The sequence below is a fragment of the Otolemur garnettii genome, unplaced genomic scaffold (genome assembly GCF_000181295.1).
Source record: "Otolemur garnettii isolate 467f Iridium unplaced genomic scaffold, OtoGar3 scaffold00052, whole genome shotgun sequence".
Lineage (NCBI taxonomy): Eukaryota > Metazoa > Chordata > Mammalia > Primates > Galagidae > Otolemur > Otolemur garnettii.
In genome coordinates, this window is record NW_003852447.1 from 10,683,055 (window position 1) to 10,706,034 (window position 22,980).

The window sequence follows — 22,980 nt, forward strand, 5'->3', positions numbered from 1 at the left end:
TTATACCTGAGATAGAACCTTGGAAAGTAAAAAAGGTAAAAATGTTAAGTTTTTAGAACAGCACCCTTTGTTCTGCTGAGTTTCTGAGACCGTCCTCTCCTAAAGCATTGAGAGCTTCTTGTATAGGTGCCTGGAGTAAGGAGAAAAAGTACCTAAGAATGCAGGAGGATTAATATTTTATACTTAATATTTTTCAGTATTACTCATCAATAATAGGTTAGTTTTCTGAATTTAATCATTTAATTAACACCTGCCTTTAATCACATACTTGTATACAAAACTTCTTATAGAGACTTAGTTTAAATTTGCTTAAGGTTGAAGTTTGCTTATATGTGAAAATAATATCAATAATTAAAAATCTGGCCATCACATCTAAAATTTGTGCTATAGGAGTAAGATAGTAAATGTAGGCTTATCAGGCATATCTTAAATACAATTAATGTTTTTAATTTATTGAATGGAAAGTCTTTAAAAACTTAAAGAAGGGATATGGTTTTCTAAGATATCAGTAATATTTATCATAAATAACCATTTGTTTAAATATTTTGAGTGAAACTGAGAAATATTCAGAATACTGTAGCTAAGGCAATTATCAAAATTGTTTCCTATCAATGACAATTCTGCAGACAAGCTAGCAGAAACCATTGCGTGTGCTCCTTGACATACAGAATTCATTTTTCTTTTTTCTAATACAGAGACTCTCTCTGTTGCCCGAGGCTAGAGTGTTGTGGTATCATAGGTCACAGCAACCCCAAACTCTTGGTGGCTCAAATGATCCTTTTGCCTCAGCCTCTGGAGTAGCTGGGGATCCCAACACCACTGTGGCACCCAGCTGGTTTTAAGTTTTTCTATTTTTGGTAGAGACAGGGTCTCACTCTTGCTCAGGCCGGTCTTGATCTCCTGAGCTCCAGCAATCCACCTGCATCGGCCTCCTAGAGTGCTAGGGTTAGAGTTGTGAGCCACCACACCCAGCCTGTTGTACAGAATTCAAAAATTAAAGACAAAATCATTTTGTGAATTTATAATGAAAGTAATCTAGTAGATAATAATGAGTATTTAAAATTTTGTTGATAATTTTCAAAGGGGCTCATTCAGTTATCACTAATAACTCTGTGAGGTATACACAGTGACGTATTTTCTTTTAAGTTACCAGCAAGTAGACTCAAAAGAGGTAAAATATTTACTTTAGGTCGTAAGTCATAGATATTCAAAATCTTGCCCTAGCTCTGTGATCTGAAAAATCATGCAATATTTTCTTCCTACTTATTGTTCCCCCTCAAAAGTACAGCAGAAAAAATTTGGATGAGAATTTTAATTGTCGTTAGAAATGGATGCTACAGACTAGCAATGCAACTTAATTAAGCATTCTAATAAAAGCTGTGATGGGCCTCATAAATTGTAATTTTTACGACAACAGAATGGCTTGTGTTCTAAGTGTTATTCTATAGTCTCTTATAAAAGAGATGTAGTCTGTTCTTAATAATTCTCCCATACTTTTATTTACATTGCTAGAATGCTCACTAATCTATTTTTCTGATATTTTGCAAAATTAAACTTAAAACTGAGCTCTTTCCTGAAATATTGTAAATTGCAAGTTAGTCCAATCATGATTAATGTGAACTTACGGGATAGCAACGTACATTTTTTTTCATAAATGCTGTTTATTCTTCCTAACTGGATTGCATACTTCAACAATGAAGAATGAAAACTATGATAAATAAAATGCTAACGTGATAGATGCCGGTGACTGTTTTGTTTTCACAGATCTTCAAAGATTCGAACAAATACAGAATTCATTATGGCAGTTCTTCACATAAACTAAAGGGAACAATAAGATCAGTTCAATTTCTATGAGCGAGATATTGGAATTATTTGAAACAGGCTTGTGGTGGCTATTCTCCGGGGAGAATAGTTGTTAACTCAATAGAATCAAGTCCTGAAATGGAGGAGGAGAAAAACAAACCAATCAAGGCTAATGGTTCCTGATGAACCCAGATTAAACACAGAGATTGGTCTGGTTTAAATATACTCAAGGGAACAGTCCTTCAGATAAGAGTATCAATTTTCACTCTGGGTCAATAGGATGAAGAGTGTGTGGTTAAAAATCAGATATTGCAAATGTATACAGCTTGAGTCAGGATGCCTGTAGGGAAAGGCAGGAAAAAAGAAACACTTGGCAATCAGAGGAAACTCAGAGTACATGAAGAATTATAATGAACATAGCCAAATAAAATTATCAAAATGAACAGAATTTTTTAAAAGGTAGTTAAAAAATAACTATGCACAACGCAGTAACTTATCTATTATCTTATAAAATGAAAAAAATCCTAAGAAAGAAAAACAGAAAAATATTTAGGCATAAATTTTATCCAGAATATCTAGTATGAAACTGAAGAAAACTGCCAAAATGTGGAATAATATAAACACCTGACTAAAGTAGGACATATGTGTATGGATGACAAATTTAAGCACTATAAGGATTTAAGATTTTTTTCTACAAATTCATTTGTAGGTTTAAGGAAAATCTCATCAAAGCCTCAATTCTGCTCTTATAAGATAATACTAAAATTGAATTCATCAAAGGATATATTAAGAAAAGGCAAATAAATTACATATTTTTCCATAAGGATGTTCAATTCAGCATTGTTTAAAATGGTGAAAATGTAATTATTTAAATATTAAAATTATCCCCCTGCATCTGATGATGATGGTTTTGTAGGCATTAAGATTGTTTTATAATAACTATATTGTTAGGTAAGCTACAAAATGGCATGTATATGACAATAATAATTTTTTATTTTGAAAATACTCCGGAAATATATTATAGTTAGGTATATTTGTCTACAGGAAAAACACTGGTCCAAACCTTTGCTGCTTTTACTAGGGGCCAGTTAAATCTTTCAGGATGGCTGTGGAGAGAACTTTTCACCACCTTAACACTCTGATACAAATGTAAACACTCTTTGGGTGACTTCCACATTTCCAAACTGGTGTCTCCCATGCATTTCTGTGTTCATAATGCCTTCAATCTGACTCCTTATCATATCTTGAAGGGAATGATTATAATTTTGTACACTGCTTACCAACATGCCTATAATACAGGCATGCGTTTACTTATTTTATAATATCAGTCATTGCTATTGTTTTAGGGTGGGCAGGAAAGCCACAGCATACATTTATTCTGTGTTCTTAAAAGAAACCTGGAAAAAAAATTGGAAATACATTTTATGAATGGCATTGAAAACTGGCTTGGTTCTATGTTTAAAGTATTCATGATTGGGTAATGGGATTATGAATGTGTTTTGTTTTCTTTTTGAACTAATCTATGTTATCCACGTTTTCTACCCTTGGCATGTATTTTTTATCTGTTTATTTAATTTCATGTTATTGTGAGGGTACAAACAACCAGAACACAATTTTTGAGTTTGTTAGGTAGCGTCCCTTGTAGTTGTGTCCTGCAGCCAGAAGATGTGCCATACACCCCTACCATAGGCCTTTTAAATGGGGGCACACCAATGTCCCCTCCCTCCCACTTTTCTCCTCCCCCACCTTGAATAGAATTAAGTTTTTCTCTGTGTGGGTGTGTGTTAGATCATCTACTGGCTTCATAATAAAACTGAGTACATTGGATACTTGCTTTTCCATTCTTGTCATACCTTAACTAAGAAGAATGTATTTCAGCTCCATCCAAAAGATATAAAGTCACCGCCTTTTCTTACAGGTGAATAGTATTCCGTGGTGTACATATAGCACAGCTTCTTCATCCATTCCTGAGTTGCTGGGCATTTAGGTTGTTTTTACATCTTGCCAAGTGTGCAATGAACATTCTAATGCAAATGTATTTATGATAAAAGAATTTTTTTTTCTTCTAGGTAGATGCCTAGTAGTGAAATTGCGGGATGAAATGGGAGGTCTAATTTGAGTTCTTTGAGGATTCTCCATACTTCTTTCCAAACAGGCTATTATTAGTTTGCAATGTAAACTAAACTAACAATGTAAAAGAGTCACACTCTCTCCACACCTGTGCCAGCATCTGCAACTGTAGGACTTGGTAATGTGGGCTATTCTCACTGGGTTAAGTGATTTCTCATGGTGGTTTTGATTAGCATTTCTCTGATGATTAGGGATGATGAGCATTTTTTCATGTTTGTTAGCCATTCATCTGTCTTCCTCAGAGAAGGTTCTGTTCATATCTCTTGCCCAGTGGTACATGGAATTATTTGCTCTTCTTGCTGATTAATTTGAGTTCTCTGTAGATTCTAGTTATCAACCCTTTGTCAGATTCATCCCCTGAAAATATCTTTACCCATTCCAAAGGTTGTCTTTATGCTTTACTTGTGCCCTTCACTGTGCAGAAGTTTTCAGGTTAATTAAGTCCCATTTGTTTATTTTAGTTGTTGTTGCAATTGCTGCTGAAGTCTTCTTCATAAAATCTTTCCCCAGTCCAGTATCATTAAGAGTTTTTCCCACACTTTCTTCAAAGATTTTTATTATTTCATGTCTTACATTTAAATCTTTTATCCATCTCTGTAAACTAGAAGGTGTGGATCCAGTTTCAGTCTTTTACATGGGGGCACACCAGTGTCCCCTCTCTCCCACTTTTCTCCCAGCACCATTTATTGAATAGGGATTCTTTCCCCAAATATAAACTTTTGTTTGGTTTATCAAAGATCAGATGGCTCTAGGACACTGATTTCATCTCCTAGTTTTCTACACAGTTCCATATGTCTATGTCTCTATTTTTGTGCCAGTACCATGCTATTTTGATCACTGTGGACTTGTAATATAGCCTGAAGTCTGATAGGATGATGTTTCTAGTACTGTTTTACTAAAAAATTTACTAAAAATGGCCTTGGCTGTATGGGATTTTTTTCCGGTTCCATACAAAATGAAGAACTATTTTTTTCTACCAAGAGCATGGAATGTTCTTCCATTCGTTAATGTTTTCTGCTATTTCTTTTCCTAAGGTTTCATAATTCTCTTTGTAGAGGTCCTTCACCTCTTTTGTTGGGTATATTCCTAGTATTTCATTTTCATCAAAGCTACTATGAAGGAAATTGCGTCTTTGATTTCCTACTCAACTTGGCTGTTATTGGTGTATACAAAGGCTACTGATTTGTGGACATTGATTTTATAGCCTGAGACATTACTGTATTTCTTGATAACTTCCAGAAGTTTTGTTGTTGAGTCTCTAGGGTTTTTTAAGTATAAGATCAAATCATCGGCAAAGAGAGAGAGCATTTGATCGCCTCTGCTCCTATTTGGATTCTCTTTATAGACATCTCTTGCATGATTGCATTAGTTAGAACTTCCAGCTCTATGTTGAAAAGTAGTAATGAGGACATCCTTGTCTGGTTCCTGTTCTAAGTGGAAAAACTTTTAGTTTTCACAACCCATTACGACAGTAGCTGTGTGTTTGTCATAGATGACTTCAATCAGTTTAAGAAATGTGCCACCTATTCCTATAATCTTATGTATTCTTGTTAGAAAAGGAGCTGACTTTTAATAAATACTATTTCTGCATCTATTGAGAGACTTATATGATCTTTGTTTTCGCCTCTATTGATGTGATAAATTATATTTATGGATTTGCATATGTTAAAACAGCCTTGCATGGGGATGAAGCCTACTTGATTGTGATGTATAATTTTTTAACGTAATTGATTTACTAATATTTTATTGAGTATTTTTGCAGCAATATTCATTAGTGAAATTGGCCTGTAGTTTTCCTTTATAGTTCATTCCTTTCCTACTTATACTATCAGAGTGATGTTCACTTCATAGAATGTGTTGGGAAAGGTTCCTTCCTTCTCAATGTTTTGGAATAGGTTCTGCTGCCTACGTACCATCTCATCTTTGAAGGTTTGATAGAATTCTGGTGTGAAGCCATGTGGTCCAGGACATATTTTGTTGGAAGCTTTTTTATTGTTTTTTCAATCTCAGTGCTTGGTATTGTCTGTTCAAGAGATCTATTTCTCCCTGGGTAAGTCTAAGGAGATGGTGTATTGGTGCATTTTCTGCAAGTTGTCAAATTTCTGTAAGTAGAGCTTCTGGGAGTAGTGAGAGATACTTTGTTTTAGTGGTATCTGTTGTTATTTACCCTTTTTTGTCTCTGGTTGATGTTATTAGAGATTTTACTTTTCTATTACTAATTCAGTCACAGGTTTATTGATTTTATTAACTTTTGGAAGACCCAACTTTTTGTTTCAATGATTTTTTTCAATGATTCTTTTGTTTTCAGTTTCACTTATTTCTGATTTAATTTTGGTTATTTATTTTCATCTGCTTTGGGGATTGAATTGCTTTTCCTTTTCCTTTTCCATTTCCTTAAAATGATTCATTAGGTTGTTAATGTCCTCTCTTTCTGTTTTTTGGTTGGAAGCACATAATCCAATATATTTCCCTCCTTAGACAGCTTTTGCAGTATCCCACAGGTTTTAGTAACTTGAAAAATCATTGTTCTTATGTTTGAGGAATTTAATACTTTCCCCTTTTATCTCTTCTTTAACCCAGCTGTCATTCAGTATAAGGTTGTTTAATTCCCATGGCTTTGTGTGGGGATGTTAATTTTTGCTGGAGTTGATTTCTACCTTTATAGCCTTACAGTCTAATAAGATACAAGATATAATTTCAATTATTTTAATTTTTTTTTGAGGTTTAATTTGTGTCCTAGTGTATGATCTATTTTGGAATATATTCGATGGGTTGATGAGAAGAACATGTATTCCCTAACTTTGGGATGGAGTGTTCTGTATATGTCTATCAAGCCCATTTGTTCTAGGATCATTTGTTCTAGGGTCACATTTCACTCCCTTGTATCTTTGTTTAGTTTCTGTTTAGATGATCTGTCCAGTTCAACCAGAGGGTTATTTAAAGTCCTTGGATATTATGGGGTTATAGGATAACAAATTACTCAGACCAATCAATGTCTGTTTCATAAACATGGAAACATTTAAGTTATAATATTGTAAATTGAAATGCTTTTTTGATGTACTGTTCTCTTGACCAGCATGAAGTGACTGTCTTTGTCTTTCTTAACTGTAGTTGCTTTAAATCTATTTGCATTTGACAATAAGTTTGCTCTGGTTTTCATTTGCCTGAAATATTGTTTTCCAACTCTTTACTCTCAGTCTTGTTTTGTCTTTTAAGGTTGGGCGTGCTTCCTGGAGACATCAGACATATGTATGGCTTATGCTTTTTTTTATGTAATCAGCCAGCATGTGCCTCTTTAGTGAGGAATTCAAGCCATTAACATTTATTGAGAGAATTGATAAGTGTGGCGTGGTTCTATTCAACTTATTTTGTGAAGATCTGTTAATTAGTTTTATTTTTGCATCACGTGGAAGCTAGGTTTTGTCCATTAATTTGTGAGTATTTACTTTGCTGGTGGTGAACATTGTGATGTTTAGCGTGGATAATAGGCTTAGAGATGGTCTTATAGTGGCAACTTTCCTCAATGTTTGCATATTAGTAAAAGATTTGATTTCTCTATTGATTTTGACATTTAGTTTAATAGGATACATAATTCTGGACTGAAGACTGTTTTGTTTAAGAAGGTTAAAGATAGCTGACCATTCTCTTCTATCTTGGAAAGTTTCAGCTAAAAAGTCTGCTGTCATCCCAATGGATCTATCTGCCTTTGAGGTCAATTGGCACTTGCTCCTGGCTGCTTGAAGAATTTTCTCTTTCATCTTGACTTCGGACAAGTTCATGACAATGTGTCTGACCCCGCCAGCAGCTAAGCCAATGCTAGGACTTTTCTGCAAGGTGTCTCAACCCTAGCCAGCTACAGCATGCTGTTTGAGTCTACTTGCTGCTCCAATGAGCAACTGACTCCAAAATCAAAATACAGCAGGATAGCCCTTTCCTGTCCTCAGATATCCATGGGAGAGCTGGATGACTGGCCAACCTCTGTCCTTACCAAGCACCTGTCTTCCATTTTGGTTTTCATTGGCTCCAGACCCCATTGTTGGCCCCTGAAATCTCCTGCTGCTCTACCATGTCCCAGAGTGATGTTTCTCTGCAGATTCCCCCAGCCAGAGATGGCTAAAGCCCACTTTCCCCTGTCTCACCATGAGTAGTTGGCAAGGAGATGTCTCTAGTCCGCCAATTTGTTCTGCCCCTGGAATGTATTGTTTTTAGAATCATAACATTTACAATATTTGTTACTATGTTTAATATCCATAAAATAGCTTCTAAAATGAAGAAAAACAAAACATTTTAAAATAGTTCTATTGTCTTAGATCACTTGTAGAAAAAAATCAATCTTCTAGTAAGAAATATACTCAAATCTGTGCCACCACTGATATGTGTGCATGAAATTATATTTTACTAACTGAACACAATATTAGAGGGCAATCTCTTTGAGAACAAACACTGCCAAATGCATTTTTCAATTTTTTAAAATATATTCTCTTGTACCTGGTACCAAATGCATTTTGATACTCTTTAGTGAAGCTAGCACATTTCCTTACACAGAGTATACAATTAAGTGCAAACTGTGTTAAACTCAAGTATTTGAGACTTACTTCTCCACTTCAGTCCCACTTTATCAGCCACCTTATATAGTCTTGACTGATATATTTGGAGGATATGTTTTCAACTCTTTAAAAATATCAGTATTTCAAAGATTTCTGAAAAGATTATATATCATTATGTTGAAAAGAAATTGGGGGTATATTGTATATCTATTAATTATATGCTTTCTGGTTTATTATCTAAAAAACAGTAAGTCAGGCTGGGTGCAGTGGCTCATGCCTGTAATCTTAGTACTCTAGGAGGCAGAAGAGGGCAGACTGCCTACACTCACAGGCTCGAGAACAGCCTGAGTTAGAATGAGACCCTGCCTCTAAAAATAGCTGGGCTCATGGCAGGTGCCTGTAGTCCCAGCTACTTGGGAGGCTGAGGCAAGAGTCTCGCTTGAGCCCAACAGTCTGAGGTCGCTGTGAGTTATGACACCATGGCACTCACCCCAAGGGAACAAAGTGAGATGAGACTCTGTCTTAAAAAATTAAATTAAATTAAATTAATAAAATTAAAAAATTAAAAACAATAGGTAGCATCTACTAACACAATACTCTGTGAGGATACATGGATGTTCCAAGAAGCTGTCACATACTTGAGATCTTGCTATTCCTGTTTGAAATTTTTGGCTTTTACAAACATTCTTAGTCAATATTTCAGAAAAAAAAAGGAGTGGCTTTGATATTATAGCAAATAGCTTCAAGTAGAACTAAGTAGAATGTAGTGCTATTATCTTCTTAGGTATTGAAAAGGCACTCACTTTTTCTTTTCTTTTTTCTTTTTTTTTGAGAGAGTGCTTCAAGCTGTCCCCCTGGGTTAGAGTGCTGTCGCATCACAGCTCACAGCAACCTCCAACTCCTGGGCTCAAGCAAGTCACCTGCCTCCACCTCCCAAGTAGCTGGGACCACAGGTGCCTGCCACAACGCCTGGATATTTTTTGGTTGCAGCCATCATTGTTGTTTGGTGGGCCTGGGCTGGATTCGAACCTGCCAGCTTAGGTGTGTGACTGGCGCCTTAGCCAATTGAGCCACAGGTGCTGAACCTGTACTCACTTTTTCTCATTCCCAAAAAGGGGTTAAAAGGTATGTGGCAAATTGGTTATTGGTCTCAGATTAAAGAGTCCTTCCCAAAGGATGTTCAAAATAGACCATTAAGAAAAATGGGTTACTAGGACAAAAATTATCATAAAATGATATACACTTACATAGGATTCCAGGGGAGTTCTGAATTTTATTAGGGTTCTGAAAATATGCAATATGAATGATTTGGTGTATACAATCCCTCTCTTCATGTTATTGATACAAGTTTGCTAAAAAATCAGAAAGTTTATATCTACTAAAATATGTACATTCTACATAGCAACTAAGTATGAGAAAAAAATCTAATTTGACTGGACTTCCATTGATTTCCTAAAGTCCCATCAGTTTCGATTTCTCAGTGATGACATACTTCCCTGCAGTCAATAGACATCTCTTAATTTGTTTGCAGGAAAATTGGCCTCTTTCGCCTTTGCAAATCACGCTTTGTAATCAATGGCTATGTTCTAAATAGAATTCAGAAATGTCTTTAGAAAATGAGGGCAGTTTCAGTACATTATTTTTAGCCTGCTCCCCCCTCCCAGGAACCTATCATTACTATAGCATAACAGTGAATTTATTATCTTCCTTTAATCTCAAACCAGCACACATTCTACTACTACAGAGTAAAATTCGCAGAGAAATCACATGCTATTAATATATTTTGTTCAATAGAATCTATTCCAAAAATCACTGCTTGGAAACATATCATATTTACATGATTCTTACGATCTTCTAAAATATGAAAATTGGCACTCCAGTTGTTTGTTCTATTATATAAATTTTCAATGTCTGCACATGGAGCAAAGTTTTACTTTTTAGGAAGTAAAGAGTCTAAGAGACTTCCAATACTATTAAATAATCCAGGCTGAGGAAAAATACTTAGGTTTAGGATTTAAAGTCAAAACTGGATTACCCTGATAAGTAATAATTACAGCTCAGAGTAAACACTTTCATTTATTCTTAAGAGCTTACTGTTTCACAAAATAGATTACCTTTACCAGAAATGGTTAGTGCTTCACACTATCATTTTATTTAAAGTAAAATCTACCCATTCCATTTCAGTTACCACTACTGAAATAAACCTCACTAGGATACGGCCTACATAAGCCCGCTTGAGTATAGATCTCAGAATTGAACACTGCCTCTGTAGAAGTCCTCATCCTTAATCGGTCCTCCCTACAAAAATCATTCCTTATAAGCGTTAACAAATGCCACAATCTTAAAATCCTACAATGACAGTGGAAGGTTATTCTACATAAGTGTTCAACAAGACAACCCAATACTTAATTCATGTGGACAAAAGACACAAGTAAAGAACTAACCAGAGCCCAAATGAGAATACAGATGCTACCAGAATAAATATAGAAAGTAATGGTTCAAGGCTCACAAAAGAGTCATTTAAGGCAGGTCATGGAGTTCACTAAGACTGAGGCTGAGCTACAGAGCTGATGCTGATCACCTCCATCTAGCATTCATTCATTCACGGGTTTATGCAATGCTATCGACACACCATTGCTGCTGCAGATGCTATACTAAGAGGTGGGACACAGCAACGAACAGCATAGACCAAGTCTCTCTCTCATGGTCCCACGGAGCTTCCACTCTGGATGCAGCAAAATATGCAAAAGATGGGGGAAGAGGAAGAGGAGGGGGAAGAGGAGGAGAAGGAGATAAAGGAAGGAGAAAGAGGAAATAGAAGAGGGTGAGGAGGAGGAAAAGAGGAGGATGAAAAAGAGAAGAGGGAGAAAAATGTATTTATATAAAAATATAGATAACTTAAAGTAGCATTAAGTGCCAAGAATAAAAGACAAAGTATCAAATTCTCAAACAACCATGTTGCACTGCAATTGGGGAAAAAAATCAGTTAGTATTTTCAGAAACAAGAAAACAACTTTCCCGGAGATCATCCATATACAGACTAACAGAAATACCTTTTTTTAAACTTATTATTAGCAGGATTAGTGTGATCCAACTTTTTTTTTTTTTTAATTCTAGACTTATGCTTAAGACTTATGTCTTAGCTTTCAGCTTTCATTAGCCACAGGCAACATTTAAGTTTAGGATTACTGTATTACCTTAAGAAGAGCATTAGAATAAAATTCAGTAAATGAGGATTCTAGAGATTCAAGAGATCATGAGATCAGGAGCAAATCTTTAATCCCTTTGTGTTGATATCCTGCAACTAGCAAATGTGGATAAGCTTTTTTAAATAAATAATGAAGGAGCGTTTGAGGAGTTCTACTAAATTCAACTCCCAGTGTTTCAGGTACAGTGATAAGTTTCAGGTATAGTGATAAGTGCACTGAAGACAACACATGCTAAATGATTCATCACGCGGGTTAGAAAGATGAAGCTTGAAGAAATTGGGCATTTTGAGACAAATAACCTGCTATGTTTCCTCCCTTGCCAGCAAAGTAATACAGTTCCCTTTCCTTTTTCTCAAACCACTCATTCTGTTTTTCTGATGTGGCTTCAAGAGCCCGTGCTGAGCTTTCAGTAACAAATTAGGTATTCCCTAATACCTAATCATGGGGGCCCCAGTGAAGGGCACCAGGCGATTGCTGGTGGAGTTGTGGGTCTTCACTGGCAGCAGAGGTTCCTTTTCAACATCAAAGAGATGATGGGATGGTCCCAGAACCTGCCAGGGTGAGTTTTAGCTGCAGGCAACTCCCATCTCTGTCTCTACAAAGTAGATTCAGCTCTTTGCAACGGGAACTGAGTTGAGAAGGATTTGGAAAAGGTCTGGATGACAGACCAGTTTGGGGGGTAAGTTCCTCAGGGTGCACCCCTAGATCCTTACTCCCACCTATTTTGGGGAGGTTTTCAAACCTCCATTTATTTGGGGCACCAGTTTGGGAGAAGCACGAGATTGAGCAGAACTTTGGTGTCCTTGGTTTGAGTGAGTTTACGTGTGCTTCGCAGGAGACAGGGTAGTCCACCACCTTTGGAGAGGGTTTACCTTCCAGCCCATGAGAGAATTTGGAGCACCACCTGAGGTGCCATTCAGGATGGCAGTTGTCTTGTTTGGATTCCCATTTGTTTGATAGACTCTGCTGTGTTGAGAATTTTTAGCAGAGACAGAAAGATTAGAGTCTTGAACTGTAGCTGAACGCCAACAGAGCTTCCCTTTTAGAAGCTCTATTTTTCTGCTTATGGTCAGGAAATTTGGGATTTTGAGATGAATAGTGTGACATATTTCCTCCTTTGTTGGCAAAGTAATAAATTTCCTTTCCTTTTTTCACAAAAAGGAAACAAAAAACAATGAAGGCTTCCTCTATTCTAGAAGAAAGATAGACTCAAAGAGTGAGCATTTGTTAGTGCACATACCAAACCCTGTATTTGATCTCTTTGAGGATCCCAGTAAGAAATGAGTAGTTGTATAACAGCAGAAGTCATGTTAGTATTACAGCTCAATATAAAAAATTTACAATCAGCCCCAACCACACCTCCTCAATGACATGTTTGACATAAATGAGATCTTTGGCGTTAACATCACCCCTGCTAAATTTGTGAGCGAAGTGTGATCCAACCACTTAAAAATTCAGGGCCTGGTTAATCAAGTCTTACTGGTGTTATCACATTGCGTCACTGGGCTTCTCTTTGTTTCTCATTTTTCATTTTCTTCACTCTTTCTTTTCGATATACACAGTTACCAGGCAGCAGGGTCAAGGTAAAGTAGTCCCGGAAATTATTCATGTTTCTCCTGGAGTTCTTTCGAACAAAGTGAATAGCTGTAAGGAGTTCTCTCTCTAGAAGCCATCTAGTTGTAGGAGAAAAGGTAAAATGTCAAATTCTCTATAAACTGTACTTTTAGAAAACAAGTATCATAAATTAATAAGGCTGATTATTATACTGAAAATGCTCTCTAATTGCACTCAAATATCAAGTTTTAGTGATGAATTCTTATATATACCCAATATATATACATGTGTGCACACACACACAGACACACAAATATATATAAATATTGTAGGAATAGAACAAAGAAGTAAGATTTCCAGGGCTCACAGTAGCTACATCAATTTTCCATTAAAAGCTTCAGAACTTAGCTGATCTCATTTAGTAATAACCTAATTAGTGAAGGTAAGGCAATAATAACATTCATTAATCTATTATCTTTTTTATATAAATTATATAATAAAATTCATTTACAGCCATAAGAATACAGGTTATAAATGACTCTGAGAATGTGTTAACACACTGAGAAACCCATTCAACCTGTACGTGCATATTTTCCTACCGAAATTGCTCAAAATCCTTTCAGCAAATTATTCCATCTATATCCATTTTCTAAAGTAGGAAAAGGGGGTCGGGGAGGGAGAGAGGAAGAAGAAAAATGAAAGGGGAGAGGGGGAAGGAGGGAAACGGCACCAAACTTTAAGGTTTCCCAGGACCTAACACCAAATAGAAACCATTTAGCGTGTTGGCATGTTAAATGCCACCAATAACGGCTCTCGTCCCCAGTGTTAGCTAAGTGCTAAGAAACATAACTCGTGATCGTACATTCTGTTTGCCTGCTAAGAGCTCCAAAGACCCATTTCAGAATGACTGTTCACTTTAAAGCTTGGCCGGCTTCCTCTCATCTGCTTTATTTGCATTTAGGTTTCAGGATAAGAATTCCATGACACAATAACCCTCAGTGTGCTCGGGACGGTCTTGTGACAACACACCTACGTCCCCAAAATAAAAATGGCCCATTCATCAGTCCATAGGCCACAATTATTTTACCTTTTCAAAACTAACTTTTCTTTTTTGTGTAGTAAAGTCACAGAACTTCTGCGGCAACATGGGCTAAAATAACTCTCACTGCATACTTTCTTAAATATTTTATTTTCTGTAGGAGTAGAGAGCAGGAAAAAAGGAAAAACAGACGACGGGAGGTTTTCATTGTTGTTACTTTGTGTTTTTCGGTTTGTTTGACATTTAGTAAGTCCAGGAAAATGGAAGGTTTCTTCTCCAAGAGAAAAGCCTAGACATGGGACTGTGATGAACTTTCGCTCTGATGATCCATGGCAGGACATCAATTGCCAAGTCTCTATGCTTGGCCGAAGGGACCTATCATTCAAATTGGTGGAAATAAGCCTTATTTCCAACATTATTTTTGCATTTTACTTCTTTATTAATATATGCTTGTTTTCATTTATTAAAATGATTTTATATGAAAGATCTGGGATGCTATAGCTCTGCAGTTTGGACAATCCCTGGCACTCCACTGTCTGCCCCCACAGGAATTCATAATCACGTCTGAGATACATATATACAGTTGATGTTTTGGTTGAGATAGAGTAATGTAACAGAAGAATTCTTAAATGCATGGTAAAATAAAATGAACCTTAAAAAGTTATACTGTGTCCCAGCAGGGTGGCTCACACCTGTAATCCTGGCACTCTGGGAGGCTGAGATGGGTCACTTGAGCTCAGGAGTTCGAGACCAGTCTGAGACCATCTCTAAAAAAATAACTGGGCATTGTGGTGCACACCTGTAGTCCCAGATACTTGGGAGGCTGAGGCAATAGAATCACTTGAGTTCAAGAGTTTGAGGTTGCTGTGAGCTCTGATGCCACATTAGTATTACTCATCCAACAGTGATAAAGTGAGACTCTGTCTCAAAAAAAAATTTTTTTAAAAAGAAGTTATACCATCAATGCATAGTTTCTAGGTAAGAGTATATTTGATATAAACATAGCAATTTTATCTTTCTAATGATAAATCCCTAGAAGGGCAGGTGACATACCTTACTATTGTAATAATTATAGTCATCAAGAAATTATCCAAATCCAAAATCTTTTTTTTTTTTTATTTACAAGTCATCTATTCCTGTCCAGTCTAGGTTGCCATGAAGGACAGCTATTAACTATGACTACAGACAGCATCATTATCTCTTTCAATAATAAACACTAAAAGGAAGGGACATTTTGCTAAAAGAAATTTGATTTTTTCCCTGAAACTGTGCAAGACCTGTGAGATAATAATAGCTATAAAAACAGCAAGAAACATGAAACCTCTTCAATCCCTCTGCAAGCCCAGGGGGACAGAGAAACCAAGGTATTGTCCAACCCAAGGTCATGTGAAATTAAGAAAATAAAAGGAGTCAATAGGAAGCCAACCCAGGACTTTCAGTCTTCTGTTCTTACTGCATGAATAGTCTCACTATCATTAAAGTTCTTTTCCATTCAGGTTAGACAGAGCCCTGTGGGATTTATTCCCCCTTGTGTGTGTTGCTTGGCTGAGCCATACATTTCTATTGGCCCTATTGATTAGGCATCTGCTTCCTCTGTGAGGATAGTTTGCTCTTGTGGAACCGTGTTTAGCAGCTGTTACAGTTCAGATGAGTGTTGACAGGATGAAAATTAAATTAACACCCAATAACATTTTAACACCTGGTCCAACAACTGCAATATCATTGAATTTCACCTTTTCAAAATTGCTTCGGGAGTTAATTCATCCTTACTTTGACTTTGACCTGAGGAGACATTCCTATAATTTTGCTGCAAAAGACTCTCTCCTGACTGTTCATTTATAATTTCCATGTACCTCCCTGTGATCTATGTTCAGTGTCTGCATGGGCAGTCTTTGGAAAAGACTCAGTAGAAATATTCTATCAGAAAATGCACCATCCTCTTGATTACAGCTAAAGAGTGAGCACAGACAAAAACAAGAACCAGAGAGGAAGTATGTTTCACTGTCACACAAGCCAGACTTGTGGGCAAATAACCACCTTACCAAGAAAAATAAAGTTGAAAAGAAGGCGAGTTTCACACACCTGTGATTTCTAAGTCCGGATTGGCTCGTAAATGACATTGGAAGGAGGATGCAAAGCACTGCCTTGAAGCCAATAGATTCTGAAGTCATGGGGCCCGGTGGAAAGCTTCAACTCTCATGCTCCCTATGCATGGGACATTGCGCCTCAGTTTCCTATTAAAATCCAACTAATAATAGCATGGATTCCAGAGGATTGTTCCAATTGATTATACAATCCATAGAAAACTTTTAAAGTTGTTAGTGCCTGATGGAGCCTGCCACATACTAAGTCCGAAATCTTAGGTTTCACTAGTGTTTTACAAAGTCCCTGAGATGAAAGAGAGCCTGGAGATTATTTAATCCAGTCCTCTCATTCTACTGTTCAGTAATCACAAGGAGGTTTGGTGATTTCTTGGGGATGTATATCTACGTGGTCAGCACTGAGAAATGAGCCAGGTTTTCTCATCAGAACTTTCATTTTGATGAGACTGCCAACTTCTGAACAGGCTATTTATTTTGCAGAGATTCTCTGTCCATACTGTATAATTCATTCACTTACGCTCCTTCTGTATTTTCCTCCTTTGGGAGAAGGAAATGTTGGTATTTGTTATTTGCCAGAGCTATTAAGAGGCATACATAATAACACTATCATTTCCTGTTTAGAATTCCTATCAGATGCTAGAGGTTCTGTCAAAGATAAATAATATATCACTATACCTAACCTACAGGAAAGGAAAAATGCTATCACACCAGTACATAAAAAAAAAAAAAAATCCACTAACAGTTGTCAGCAAATGATAATTTCTTTTATGGATTTTCCTGGATTTTCACATCTTTTCTTGTTTTTGTTACCATCAGATTTATTGCTAATTATATTTGTATGTAAGGGGGGTCTAGCAGAAAGGAGAACTACATGTTTTAATTTGGTTAGTGTTGAACTTACTAACAATTTTTAGCAAATACTTTGTATTTCTAGAGACAGATATTGTAAATTGTAATGTGATTTAGGAACAATAGTAAATTATATTTGTCTATTTTCCCACCTACCTTTTCCCCCACCAAGAACAATACAGACTGAAGTGTTTGTCTTCTTATTGTTTTATAATAGATGATCCACCCTCTACTTTTTTTCTTTCTATCCTAAATATATGGTAATATATGGTAATTATGCCTAATAATTTAGGCATAATTTGCAAGGTACAATTTGGGGGGGGTGCTAATTATTTCACAAGTGATACATTGTAAAAATCATTCTATTTTAATTCTTTTATATTAAATACCCCAATCCTATACTGTTACATTTGCAAAATTCAGTGTAAGCATTAGTTCCTCAGAAAAATGTATTTTGTAAAATAAGGTATAATTTTGTGGGAAAAAAATGACAGATGGGAGAAGGGAGTGAGAATTCTCACTATTCTAACCTGCTGGTATGGCTAGTATGAGAAAGGCAGTCTTCTAGAAGTACAGATCAAATGGTGGGAAGTAGTGAATGTGTTTAAAATGGCACAAATTGCTTACTTTCTCCCCTCTTCTAAATGGTTTCTTGGGTCCCCTCAGGCAAATACAACCTTCATTACTCTAAGTCTAGAAAGAATCTAATCACTGTGGGGGAGAATATGCATATAATTTGAAATATATAAGCATGAAAAATATAATATGCTCAGCAATATATATCACAGATTCCTACTATATTTCCCAGATAAAGGTATATAAAACCTGAGATAGATGTGTTTTTTTCACTAAAAATAACAAAATCGATAAAAGTGAAAAACACAACAAAACAAAACCTTCTAAAAGGTCCCATGTACACATATTTACATGGAAAATGACTTTAGGACTCTCAAATTCTCACAGAATTTCACAAATTCTCATGGCATATAAAAGTACTCCTACTAAAACTAAAATATTAATACCATAGGCAGGATTAATATTGTAGTGTTGTATGAAGAATAAGAGAAACTTTACAAACCTTTGAATTCTACTAGAATATGTTTGAGCATGCTTAAGAGGCTTTGGCAGCCAGTGACACTTTGCTTTTGAATATTTTAATTAATTCTGCACTACCGTAGGATGTGATCATCCGGGAAAAAATATTGTTTTCATAGGAGACGGAAAAGCAATAAAAAAGTGGAATAGAAATCAGGAAACTTTCCAATCTATTTCACTGCCAATATATGGCGTTATCAAGTAATATTTTTCATAAAAGCATAGAAGAGATCTTAATATTTCCTTTAGTCCACACCAATGCTTCTTGGAAGGAGACAGAAAATCAGAGAAATGAAGAAAACAACTATAGAGTCTTAAATAAAAACAAAAGTCAGGTCATCATCCTTTGATAGTACTTAGAAATATTCCAGACATTGAAAGTTTGCACCACTTGACATTTCATCACATCCATAACACGCTGGTCCAGTGGCATAGAGCATGATAATTTTACCAGCCAGAGCAGGTAGGGATCTCCCGTGCCATTCCATCAGACATATAAATAGTAATAATAATACATTAATTCATTAAAACTCTGAAATCATCGAGCCAAAAGTTATGCTAAGGGCCATCTGATAGTAGCACTTCATTTTACCAATGAGATGACGGTAACCATAAGAAGTGGAGAGTGTTGCTTAAGACCACACAGATAGTCAGAAAAAGACCGTGAGGCAAATGGAGGGACACTATGTGGTAGGCCAGCATCCATTTTTCTCCCCCAGGCTAATCGTCCAGCTTGCTTTATTATTTGCTATTAACACTTAAGTGGTAGCAGGTAGATTCCTAACAGGAAACTGAACATTCTAGAAGTTTACTTTATTCACCAAAGTGAATCAGGGTCTCCGTCTCTAGGCATGTATCACATGTGGTATAAGAGAAGTCATTTGTTTTGATATCTGCCAGCCTGCTCTCACAGGGCTAGACCTGTTACAGATGACTGCTGATAACCACCTCCAAGCAAGGAACCTTTGGGCGTGAACATTAAAACATATGAATTTGGGGCAAATATACATTAGCAAGATAACTACGTATGTTTATATTTGTAAGGCAATTAACAAGGTATTATTTTTTGCAGATATAAGTAACTAATGTATTAGCTGTTTTGACATAAGCTATGGCCACTGTTGGAGCTCTCTATCTGTGCTTGGGTATTCCATTTGAGGGATAGTACTTCTAAACCCCATTTAATTTTTACTTTGCCCCTATCTCTATAGCCTTTTTAGATATTTCCAAGATTTTGCTTTTAATATAGATGCCATATTAAAAAATGAAACAAACAAGTATTCATGGTAACTGGAATTCACTTATCTCTACCCCAGATCACCAAGAGAGCAAAAATGGTCTATTGGCATGAGTCTAGTTTAGGCTAGGAATACCAAGATTATAATGCCATAACCTGAGAGCTCTGAGGTAAGAATGTTCTTTAAAGCGGTCGATCGTGACCAATATACCTAATCAAGATATCATGCTGCTATAGCACACCATACCCACAACCACATGAAATACAACCTGTGGCAGGAAAAAACCAGAGGAAGACAGAGTCACTCTGTGGCTGATATCTTACTCACTGCATCAACACCAAATGTTAAGTAAACAGGAAAGCAGATTTTCTTTTTAACCAGGAGGGGAAAAGTTCTTTATCTAGAGATTTTGATCTAAAGTTTTATTACCAAACTGGGAAAAGAAATGTACTCATATTTGCTTTAAGAGACAAATCAGGCTTAATACATTTATACAAATGTAGCCTTCCTAAGAAAATAGATATTGAAGGCTTAGGCTCCTAGGAGTTCATAAACGCAGGATGAAGAAAAATTGCCTTTGGCATCAGTCATACATTCAGAATAAGCTTTGAGATGAAGTAAGAAAGTAGGGTGAAAAAACAAATATAACCTATCTCTTAAATTACATTAAGTTCAATAAAGAAAATATTATCAGCTAATAGAAAATTGTACAAGCTAAAATCTATTTGATTTATTATAGGGACTAAACTCAAAATATATAATTATGAACTGCTGGTATTTTGTGGAAAAATGACTTTCCAAATAGTTGAAGAATAATTACATGTTGATTAAGCTCACAATCATAATATGATTATTATCAGAAAGATAACCGTTGAATGTGGACTCGTAACTCAGTGTTTACAGAAATAATAACTTAGGTAGTTTTCATATTACGATCAAGGTCTGTTCCATAGCTGAAACTCAGATGTATTTACTTATCAACTCATAATGACGGCTGATGTTTAAAACTACCACCAGGGGTGAGGGAGGGGGGCAGTTAGTATCACAAGTTCAAGAACACAGTTTCATGGCAGCTTGAAGGTTTCCATCAGTCAGGGAGAACACTCAGAGTTAAGCATTATTGACATATATCTAGATGTTGACTCTCCACCCTCTCTCAGAAGTATATCTCTTACTTGTCTTCTGTCTTATCTCAGGATCTACATGACTTTATATCACAAACTTCTTCAAATAACTTCACTTAGATCTGTTCAATTTGTCTCACTCTGTTCTCTGGGAAGGTTGAGATCCCATGTTTGTCATTTTTTAAATAACCTGTAACTATAATAATCTACAGAGTCCCACATGTTTGTTCAGGTCATTTGAGAAGCGGGTACCAAGATGGTTGACTCACAAGATATTTGGGAAAACACCAGCAGTGAATAAAGGGAAGCAGGATTAGGCAGAGAAAGCATTCAGATGGCAGTGTGGATCTGATGTGTGAAAGGAAGGGGCAGGAAGGAGGCCTGGACTGCAGTGCAGCTCTAAGAAAATCCCAGCCGGAAAGATCAGTCTCCAAGTCAAACCCGACCTCTAGCGAAGTTCAGTGTATCATCAGAATAAGCTGTAACTGTCACTCCTGCCACCCTTGATCGTTGGCTGGGGGCATCTTGGTTTAGCATAGCTTTATAGTAGATGTGATGGTGGATCCAGAGGGTGGCAGCCAGACATTTCTTTAAGTATCTTTCCAACAACAGGAGGTCTCACTGGTGTGTCACAGCCCACTGCTGTCACCACTTGTCGATGCTGGGACTGGCCAGGTCTCACCTGGCTTATCTAGGTTCTGGATGTGGACTGCTGAGGTACCTTGCTCGGAAACAAGTACCCGTAGGTGCCTGAGGGCTATTCGCTCTAGCCCTCTAGCCAAAGAGAGAGGGTCTGAGAGAAAGAAGCATCTCTATAGGAGAATGAGTGTTAGCAGTCTTTGGCAGAAAGATGAGGTTCAGGCGTTCTGCAGGCAGGAGAAGCGACAGAGTCAGAGTGATCAGAGTGAGCAGGTCTGTGATAGAATAGCATGCTCCCCAACTGCCTAGTCTTGCTGCTCCTTATAGAGGTGATTGAGTGGCTGCTTGAGCCACATATGTAGAGACTGCCAATCACTGATACTCTCCTCTTGTGAGCTCTCGTGGTAGGAGAGCAGAATCCCTCCCCATGCTCTTTTCACCAAGGTGTGCCATCATGGAGCTACAGGTGTTTCTTATAACTGTCCCTCCTCCTAGCCATAGGCTATGTGGGCTGCGACATTCCCCTCTTCTTTTATACACAAATAAGAGAATTTCTAATATGGCAAGGGCAGTTCTTGTTGTTCAACCCTTTCTCTTTTGGTAGACAAGAGAAGAATTTAAGATGATATTCTGTATTTTCTTTTTCTTTTAGCAGTTTTTTCTCATAAAGCTTAGCTTCCCACCTTTCTGGAATTTGATGTTAACAGGGGGATTTCTCAGCTGATCTTCTAGCTGCTTAATCTGAGTTGCTATGCCGATACAGCATTTATTGGCTTCAAATGTAAGACAGTTTGATCTTTTAGCAGTTGTATCTCATTTGCCATGATTTTCCTCTTCTGGCTTTTTCCGTCCACCTTTTACCTCTTAAAATCTTTTCCTTTCAAAATGAACCTTTTATTGCCTTAAAGGGGCAGGGGGCGTTGATCTTGTTCCAAAGCTACTTCCTGCTGAACTGGACGTTGGTGTAGGGGAAGGCAATTTAAAGGTTCCTTTCCCTAACTTAATAAACTTTTGCTACTTGTTCTCAAACTTTTCTTTTTGCTATTTTCAATTGCCGAAGGCTTCTCTCATCCTGGAGTCTAAAGGTTTTTGTTTACTAAAGGTTCTTCTTATCTCCTGGTTCTATCTGTTCTCTTTCCCTCTTATCTAAAGACTTTTTTCTGCTTTTTCCAAGCCACTTCACAGAAGAGAGATAGTTAGAATTTGGAAAGACAAAGCACAGGACAGGAAGGCAAAACTGAATAAAGAAGGCCTGTTGTTGGCTATCTTGTTGGCTGTCTTTTTCTCTTATATTTCTTTTCCTTATTTTTCTCCTCTCTCTTTTTCTTTTGTTTGCTGGTGGCTTTTATTTCCTAAGCTTATTTCCCTCTTGGTCCACATTCACTGAAACCTGCTGACTATGCCATTTGTCACAGCCCACCACTGCCACGGCTTATGGTGGCCTGGGACTGGCCAGGTCTCAGCCTGGCTTATCCAGATGCAGACCACTGTGCTGTTATCTTGCTCCAGCACAATTGCCCTTAGGTGCCTGAGGGCTATTCACTCTAGACTGAGAGAGAGAAAGTGTCATTGAGAGAGAGAAGCAGTCTCTATAGAATAAGGTGACTAGATTTTAACATTGGTAAAGCAGGACACCATTGGGGGGGGGGGG